The sequence below is a fragment of the Linepithema humile genome, chromosome 6, assembly GCF_040581485.1.
Source record: "Linepithema humile isolate Giens D197 chromosome 6, Lhum_UNIL_v1.0, whole genome shotgun sequence".
NCBI lineage: Eukaryota > Metazoa > Arthropoda > Insecta > Hymenoptera > Formicidae > Linepithema > Linepithema humile.
In genome coordinates this window covers 4,543,295-4,553,160 of record NC_090133.1, presented here as the reverse complement: position 1 = coordinate 4,553,160, position 9,866 = coordinate 4,543,295, and the positions used below count along the sequence as shown (strand labels likewise).

The following is a 9,866-nucleotide window of genomic DNA, read 5'->3' as shown; positions in this document are numbered from 1 at the left end:
ATATTTTAATTATAAACAATTACGTTCGCATTTATAATTGTAATATTTATTTTTAAATTATTTTAGGTTTCTACGCGAGGAAATGAATAAACATTATCAGTGAGTAAATATTTGAAAATAATTATATGAGATGATGTTATTTAATAAGTAATACCATTTGATGCCTTATCAAAGAGGCTTCAACTATTATAAATTTTGTAATAAGTTTCTAAGAATTTTATGTACACGATATCCCAAAACTATTGGATAATCTTTTAATGGTTGAATCTTTAGGAAATTCTAAAACGATAATTAATAACTTTAATATAAAAATATCGAATAGTAATAGTTTTTAAACGGAAAATTGTTATATTTTACGAATAAGAATTGCAAATGATAAAAATATCCTATATTTATTTATAAATATCAACATTTATGTCATTTGTCATTGCGCCGTGCCTGAGTACGCGAAACTTCCGCCTTGTCATTCAATATAATTATTTCTAAAATATAATTATTTCTAGTAGAAAAACTATTACTAAAACTATATTATAGTTTTGACAATTTTTATATTACATTTTATATTAATTTATAAAGTTATTAAAGGATTACTTGGTGGTTTAAGAACATTCTATATATTGTAAATTATGAAATAAGCACTATATGTAAAATATCAAACAATTATTATACACTATGTTTACAGAACTATAAATAAAAAACTAGACAAATTATTGCGCAAACGAATAAACATTATGCCTTTTAAGCCATCTTCATTTTCGCTGCAATCGATTCAACAAGTGGAAGATTTCAATAATATTACAGATGAAGAATACGAAAATGCGGTAAATTTTCCACAAATTTATAAAACATGGAATAATTACAAAACAAAAATACAAATTTTCTGTAATATAATAACAAAACTAATATAAATAATTTTTTTCTAATTTACAATTGATTTTATTTCAGGTCGAGTATTTACATTTTGCAGGCGGCTTCACTCTACACGATGCAATAAAATATTATATGAAAGAGGCAATAACTGATGATGCAATTTAACATTACTCAGCTTGAGGAGAGCGCGGAAATCTTCTATTGTTTGAAACTAAATTAATTAAAGCAATATATGGTAAGTTTTTTTGGCTTAATATAATGTATTGCATGTATAGTACTAAGTTGTTATACAAAATAAATTGTGATTTGATTACTTGCATTGATTAATCTTTTAAAATATACATTGTATTACGCACACACATTTATACATACATAAACTCTTATATTAGAAAAAAGTTATCTTGTCTAAAATATATATAGAATATTTTATTTTATACAATAAATTGCAAATTAATGTTATTTTTAATTTACAGATGCTGTATGCAGGAATTCACATTTTGGAAAACCATTGCGTGACGAATATTTCAGAGAAGTGGGAGAGGCAGTACGTTTTGGAAAACAAAGAAATCGCAATGTAACAAAAAGAATGAGTGAAAGAGGAAGAGGACAACGACAGAGATTGCGACATGCAGCAGATAACAACTTGTTTGGCGAAGTAGTAGAAGACAATGCAATCGATAATACAGACGATGCAAATGATGGTGATCTAGAAAATAATTAATTATTATACTATCAAAACTACTGTACTCAGCTGCCTCCCAATGACGCCTCCCGATTGTTATCGCTTTAACATCAAGATTGATTTCGATAACCGCGATTTTGACGGACAAATGCTGCTTTTGCTGGACGCCAAGGTCAGAAAACTGCAGTGCAAAGGCTATACCCGATATATTACGGACAATCGCATTGAATCTGCGCTTAGAACTCTATTGAATTTACTCGTTATACTGATCTGTTCCATTTCCCTGCTATTGTGTTCGCGAGCGATATATAGAGCACAGTTGCTGAAGTTTGAGACGATTAACTTCTTTAAGAAAACGTACGGCACGACGTTGAGTACTGTACAGTTGTACTTTCAAAACTAAAAAAAAAAACTATTGTACTACTTATTTATAACTATCTATTATTTGTAAAGAAAAATAAAAAATAAAACGTATTAAATGTATTAAAAAAAAAAAAAATTTTTTTTAAAATTAAAATTATAAATATACTTATTAAACACAAGCTAACAGTAACACAATATCGATGTTATACTATTTCACTTAATAATGTAATTAATATATATATATTTATATGTACACTCAACAACAGAAATGCCACAACGCATGAATTTATGCATATATATAAATTCTTGTGTTGAGCCATTTCTGTTATTAAGTGTACATAAATATATATATTGTTACGTCCTGTACGGACCTTTCCCTTGCACAAGTTTCTCACGACCAGTCGGGAAAATTCAAAGAAACGTTCCGAGAATATTATTTTAATGATTTAAGATCCCGAATGTACCATAATAATCTTTTAGGCCTTCAATCGAAAATTCGTCGAGATAAGACACGCGACCGCGATAGTAGACTTTGAATTTTCGCCGACAGAAAAGCCGACGGAACGATATACATGTCATTCGAGCAATCCATCTATTAATCTTCAAACAACCTTTTTTATCTTATTTTTATTAACAACCCCTCGGAAGGAATGTCTCCCTTCCAAAACCCAAAATTTCGAGTATAAAAGGAAGACACCCACCCGTGAAAGCAGCAGTTAAGCAGTTAATATAGTTCTCTCAACATCTCTGAATCCAGCTCAATCGAATCTTAGTTCATACCTTAAAATATTAGAAAAACCGATTGTATCTCAAAGTGCTTGTATATCAATAATTATAGTAAACGTGTTTGTGTTAAACAATATTTCGACTAAAACCATTTCTCACACATTCAACCTACCCTCGCCTTATTCCTAATTGTTTCTTCAGATCAGCACTCAGTATCTATATTTTCGGTGCGGACCACCGCACGTAGTATCGATTTCTGTATCCCCGCGTATCGTGGTGCGGCCCACCGCACGCTTTACGCCTGGAATTTCTGGACTAACACAAAATTCCTTTCTTATCCCGAAATCCAAAACTCGTCGCGGAGGAGTGAAGTACCGCGCGCGGCAATTGCTTCTCCAACATATTAAACCAACCTCCGAGCAATATTCATTATACATCGACGTGAATACGGACCACTGAACGACCCAAGAAGATCCAGATATATTTCCAGGACATCCAAGTAGTAAGTCAAAACCTTTATAATTAAATTAGTTGTAAGACCTCTCACCTTTTCCTCTTCTACCCCCCCCTCCCTCTCCTTTTGAAAATTTGCACGAGGTTCCGCCCTTGGTAAAAGGAGTTAATTCTCTTGACCAGAAAAGGGAACCACGAACGATTGGTTGAGGCCTCTAACAGCGTAATATCGATCATTACGATCGTTGACCTGTTCTCAGCCAAGGGAAATCGTTCGGCTCGCGCGGTCGCCTCCTCTCAAACCGACCAGCGAGCAAACACCACAAATTTATACTTTTATTGTTGCGTCCGTCCGTATACTTGACCCGCCCCTTTCCCTCCAGGTTAGGACGTAACAATATATATTAGTTAATTAGTTACATTATTAAATAAAAAAGTATAACATTGATATTGTGTTACTTTAATAAAAATTTTTCTCGATAACCCGCATTTCTGTTGAGAGTTCTGGACGCCTCCCGAAGAGTTCTAGCGATAATTATTAACACTCGAAGCGCTCAGAGGCGAAATAAAAAAGTTCTCGATTGTTGAAGTTTCGGATTAGAAAAATTTCTAAGTCCTACAGGAAAAAAAATTTTTTTTTGGTAACCGGCAGTTTTGTTGAGAGTTCTGTATAGCCCCTCACGAATTCTAACGATTATCTTTAAGGCTCGAAACGCTAAAATCAAAATTGAATGAGTTTTCGCTATTTTTCGTTTTCTAAGTCGAGAATTTCAAATTTAATTTACGTAGTATTTCAAGCAGAACTATTTTTGAAACTTATCTAGAACTATAGAACTATTTGAAATCTACTTAGAACTATAAAAAAATTTGGATTTTTTACATAATGAGGGGCGTCGTGAAGTTAGCCCCCCGATTTTTCAAATGGTGTTTTCTTTATTTTAAATGGCAGAACTCTTTCTAAAATGGTCTGAAAACTCTAGAATTTTTCAGGGGGCATCCAGAACTGTAATCATTTTTTTCAATTTTGAAAAATGGGGGGCCAACTTCACAGAGGTGTATCCGCCCAGCCAACCGCCGAATACAAGCATGCGGCGAGATACAATAAAAAGAACGAGAGACAATTATATCTCAGAACGAGCTTTGCTGCTTGTAGTAAACAACTCCCCACGCGCTTTGCGATCATGATCGCTGGGCGGTCGTATCTCGCCGCGCATTTAGCAGTAGGCTGGGCGAATACGCGCTTATTCGATATCAGAGCTTGGCGCAATTTGCACATTTCGGTCGATTTTCGTAAGCTAACGCCTACCGACTCCCCACTACGTCTTGAGACAACGCACGTGGGGCTTTGCCTCAAGTACGATGCGTTTGTAACACGATGAGGTTTGATGTCCCCTGATTGCCAAATATCAATACTTTAAACTCAATTTTTAAAATCTTTTTTTTTAATAATTTATTCAATAACAAAGTTTCAAAATTCTTGATTATTACATTTACGATACAAGAATCCTAAAATATTATTAAATTATATTCGATAGATTGGATTTGTTAAATGTTCCAGAAACTCTTTCCAATTTATAAATTAATAAATAATTGTTAATTCAAATTGAATAAGACGTTTTTATTAAAAACGTTTATTTTATTAGATAGTGTTTAAAATATTGATACTTGGCAGTCAGGGAGCATGGAATCTCATCGCGTTACAGATGCGTTGTATCTGAGGCAGAGCGCCCTATGCGTTGTCTCAAGAGATATAGTGGGGAGCCAGTAGACGTTAGTTTACGAAAATCGGCCGAAATGTGCAGATTATGCCAAGCTCTGTTCGGTATTATTGCCGATATACAGGGTGTCCCGCACAAGGTAAATCACCTCTCGTGTACAGGTAGAGTGGGTTAAAGCGAGTAAAAAAGTCCTATACCGTTTTGCGATTTTAATAATTAATGAGAAATTAATTTAAAAATATCGACCAATTCGCGCGAATTTAAGGGGGGAGCCTCGTATGACCGGTTCAAAAAATCAAAATTTTTTGTTTTAATCCAGCGCTCGGAATTATATAGTTGCACAGTTCAGCCGATTTCCGCGGTATACGCCTCCTTTCCTCTCCTTACCGCGCGCGCCGCAGCCGCTAGGGCCAGCGCCGCCGAGCGTTAGGAGCGGCACTATCTGATTACGAGTGGGTTCTTCTTCCTATTTATTAAAATTTAAAAAAATGTATTAAAATTTATTAAAAATAATTTTATTTTTAAATTTATTAAGTGGAAATGTTTCAATAGATTTCCACGTCACCCATGAGATACTAATGCTGACGCGTTTTTTTAAAAGTGGTTTCTCCCGTAGGCCTATTCCACTAAAGATAAAAATAAATTCTTTATTTAAAAAAAAATATATATATAAAAGAGATTTTCTTAATTAGATTTTCTTGGCCTTTTATGAGAATAAACAATTGATGCAATAATGTAGATAGAAACCACTTTTTAAAAAACGCATCAGCATTAGTACCTCATGGGTGACGTAGAAATCTATTAAAATATTTATTTTTAATAAATTTATTTTTAATAAATTTTAATAAATTTTAAAAAATTTTAATAAATAAGGAGAAGAACCTACTTACAGAACCTAATCAGATAGTGCCGCTCCTAACGCTCGGTGGCGCTGGCCCTAACGGCTGCGGCGCGCGCGGTAAGAAGAGGAAAGGAGGCGTATACCGCGGAAATCGGCTGAAATGTTCAACTAATTCCGAGCACTGCTTTAATCAATAGTAGTCAACATAGAAAATGTATTTCAAAGTTGCAAGAAATTCGAAGTTTTAAAGAGTTCATAGTCCATTTCTTGCGTGCAGGTATACCTGCGCTCGTATACCTGCACGAAAGAAATGGACTGTGGACTCCTTAAAACTTCGAATTTCGTTCTGCAACTTTCGAAATACATTTTCTACATTGACTACTATTGATTAAAGCAAAAAAAAATTTTCGATTTTTTAAACCGGTCATACGAGGCTTTCCCCTTAACTCTTTCGTTACTACGAGCAACTATAGTCGCTCGTCACGCAATGCTGTTCATATAGTACGGTCGACTATGGTCGTCTGATATACTACATCACATATTGAAATAGGAATATAATAATAATTTAAATTAAATTTAAAATAATTTAATAATTTAATTATTAAAAGAATTAGTCCCATTTAGCGATGGCGTACTGGCGGCCAGTTTCATCGTAACGAAAGGGTTAATTAATTTTCATTAATTATTGCAAAAATCACAAAACGGTAAAGAACTTTTTTATTTGGTTTAACCCGCCTCTACCTATACACGAGAGGTGATTTATCTTGTGCAGAACACCCTGTATAAGAAACGAATATAAAACTGAAATAACAAGAAAAAAAATATTTTTTATAAATTTTTCCTCTATTATTTAATCTCATAATTAGTAAATTTTCCATATTTGAAATCATTATCTTATTCAAACAATTTTAATTCTAAAAAAACTAAATTTTTAATTTTTTGTGTAAAATTTCTTTTTCTATTTTTCAAAATTTTCTAATTATTAAAATTCTTAAGTTATTTATCACAAAACTAAAGATTTGAAATTCTTAGATTTTTGATTTCCAAAATATAAATATTTGTTTGTATGTATCGATCAACAAAATATTGATCAACTTCGAAAAATTTTAATAAAAATGTTAAAGCATCTGCTGTTGTTTTATATCTTTACATCATCAAATGCTTTTTCGTTCTAATGAGATACATAAGATGTGTTTTATTATTTGTATGATTAACAAGACTAGGACGCATAAAACGTTTCTCCAGCTTACATCGGAATATAATCCATTTTGCGACATCAGGAGAAAAAACGTTAGAAACTCTGTACTACACAATACGATATAATACGTATATACGATATAATAACGTGTATTTCTTTTCAAGTATGTTTTTCTCCTTCCGAGGAACATTAATTGATGTAATAAAGATAGTTCAACTCTTAGTTTAATAACTTTTATAACAAAAACAGTTCAGTTTAATAACTTTTTATGCTATTACACATCGCGAAGGTAATTGATGCTAGCAGTCGAGACGAGAGAGATGTAACGGCAGTGAACGCAAAGTTAATTTTAGCCATTTTTTACAAAACAAAAGTTAAAGTTAAATGACAAGAGAAAGGTTAATGCGTTGTTTATATATTGCATAAAATTATTCTGTTTCTTTTTTGTTCAGCAGATTTCTTACAATACTATTATAATATCAATTTTTATCAAGACATAATTTCAGGAATAAATTTCAGGAATAAACTCACTTATTTCCAAAAGTGAACGATTCATTAATACTCGTCGCTGCACTCGCGTAATTTAAAAATCTATTTCTCGATCAATCTTTAATCGTGAAAGAACCTTTAATAAAAATGTTTAATAAATTTAGTTCAAGTTGAATCGAGGTATCCATAGAGTTTATTTATTGGTATAATTTAATTCTCGCACTCCTTGTATAGAAATTATTTCTATTTGCATTCTCTGAACATTTGTCTTTACCAATACATATACGTATTATTGTCTTTATCATTATTCATCAATTTGTTTATAAAAGATTACGAAGAAAAATGTCGTCAATATGTAAACAAATGAAATATGAATAGGACATATCTGGAGATGTTTCTCTCACGTATTTGCCGTATTCTTTTTTAAAATTATTATTTGTAAGATAACGTTATGTCCTATCTTAAAAAAGGCATGTTAAGTCGATACTCGCATTTATTGTTGCCTCTTTTCCGTAATACTGATCGGTTATAATACATATAATCGATATAATACATATTGTGCATTACTTCGTACGTTATTTCGTGCTATCGAGCGGTTGACATTATATATATAATATAATACGAATGGATATAATGTATAGAATGACAAGATTTTAAAGAAGAATAAAACAATAAATAAATGTAAATAAATGCATATTTACTATATCTTATTTAACTGCTGTTGATTATATTCTTGCATAAACGTTATAAATGCACCGTTGTTATAACAATATCACGTATCGTGTCGTGTCGTCGTTATAATTTCCTGCGCTGCATAATATATTACATATGCATAACATATTACAAACGATTTGATATTCAATCTGTGGAAAATATCAAAAAGAAATACATTTCTCTTGTGTCGTGGAATTATGAATACGCAATGAAAAATGATACGTTATGTGAAATACGAATATGAACTATTCGTATTTTGTGTAATATTTCTCTTATGATCAAACAAATATAACAACATAATAGGTTAGAAACTGTTAGTTTAATAATAAGATAACAGTTTAATAACTTTTCATGTTATTACACATCGCGCTGGGCGAAGATAATTGATGCCAGCAGTCGGGAGAAACGAAGCGATGGTGACGAGAAATCGGCTTTCGTTATTTTCTATAACAAATCACACTTAATTAATAAATTAAAATAAAAGACATATTTTTTGCAAATGCAATCAAACGTCAAACATTTGAAACGCTTCTCTTAAAATAAAATTTATTACAGTAATACGAACACTCTTCAAGATTGATTGTAACTACATAAATGAGATGTAGATTTGTGTGTTTTTATATATACATATATTGTAATAACACCCTTTAATATTCTGCGGATGATTGACTAGAAACAAGATAATACTATAAAAATAAGAGCAAACGAGATAAATTATCATCAAAGAAAATTATTGTCTATTAGAGTATTAAAAAATTCATTAAATCGCCATTCCTACTTATCGCAATTAACGTTCCGCGTGACTCTTTGTTACCTCGATTGTGAATGAAGTGTACCTATATTATATTATAAAATCATAATTTGTCATTATTTTCCCATATGTTCTGAATAGGACTGTTAACTTCGCATAAAACAAATCGTTTTCCATAAATAATTATCGTAATATTTGTGTACTACGAGAAGGCGTTTTATAAAAACACAAAAATCAATATAAAAATAATAGACCACGCAAATAAAAAAAAATATTGTAAAAATTGTCACCAAGTATTCTTATAAACATTTAGGCAGGGAAGCTATGATTAAAACGGAGTGTTATTACTTTTCGCATTAGCTGTAAAAGTCAACATATGTACATCTCCTTTACTTCAACAAAATCCTAAAAAGTCATAACTTTATATTTCATATTATTGTGTTCTAAATGTACCCAATCAACAGACAATGTTTTTTAAACGTTTTTCAAACGTTTATTTTTTATTAATTTTACGTTTCACGATTTGTTTTTAAAATAAAACTTATTTAACGTTTATTTAACATTTATTAAATGTTTATTATACTTTTATTATTCATTTGGAATAGTTATTTTAAAAAACATTTATTTAATGTTTATTAAATATTTATTAAACATGGGTATTTATATTGGGTATTTATATACAATAAACTTTAAATACATATTTAATAAATATTTAATAAATATTTTAACGTTTAAAAAACATTTAAAAAACCTCTACTGATTGGGTATTTATATACAATAAACTTTAAATAAATATACAAACATTAAGATCTCAACCATCATATAATATGGATCTAAGATTTCTCTCCTACCTCGTTCCATCTTGGGTGGATGAGCTTTCTACAAGTGCTTTACTACAATTCTAACGTGGTTGAACTACTCTTCGGTTAATTATGTTAATTTGCTTCTTATATTGTATTTAATTAATGCGTTGCGGTTTATTGGTTTTTGTAATAATACCGATGAAGGCCTGATGACAGGCTGAAACGTTTGTTTTTAATGTAAATGTTATAATGGTTATA

General features: G+C 31.1%; 1 long non-coding RNA gene across 1 annotated transcript; it reads left to right on the top strand.

The window, feature by feature from the left end:
* Nucleotides 1–642: 642 nt before the first annotated feature.
* LOC105668564 (uncharacterized) lies at nucleotides 643–1,627 on the top strand. The gene is made up of 3 exons (XR_001100127.2): nucleotides 643–821; nucleotides 946–1,105; nucleotides 1,344–1,627. It is a non-coding gene; the product is annotated as an uncharacterized lncRNA (long non-coding RNA).
* Nucleotides 1,628–9,866: the final 8,239 nt, after the last annotated feature.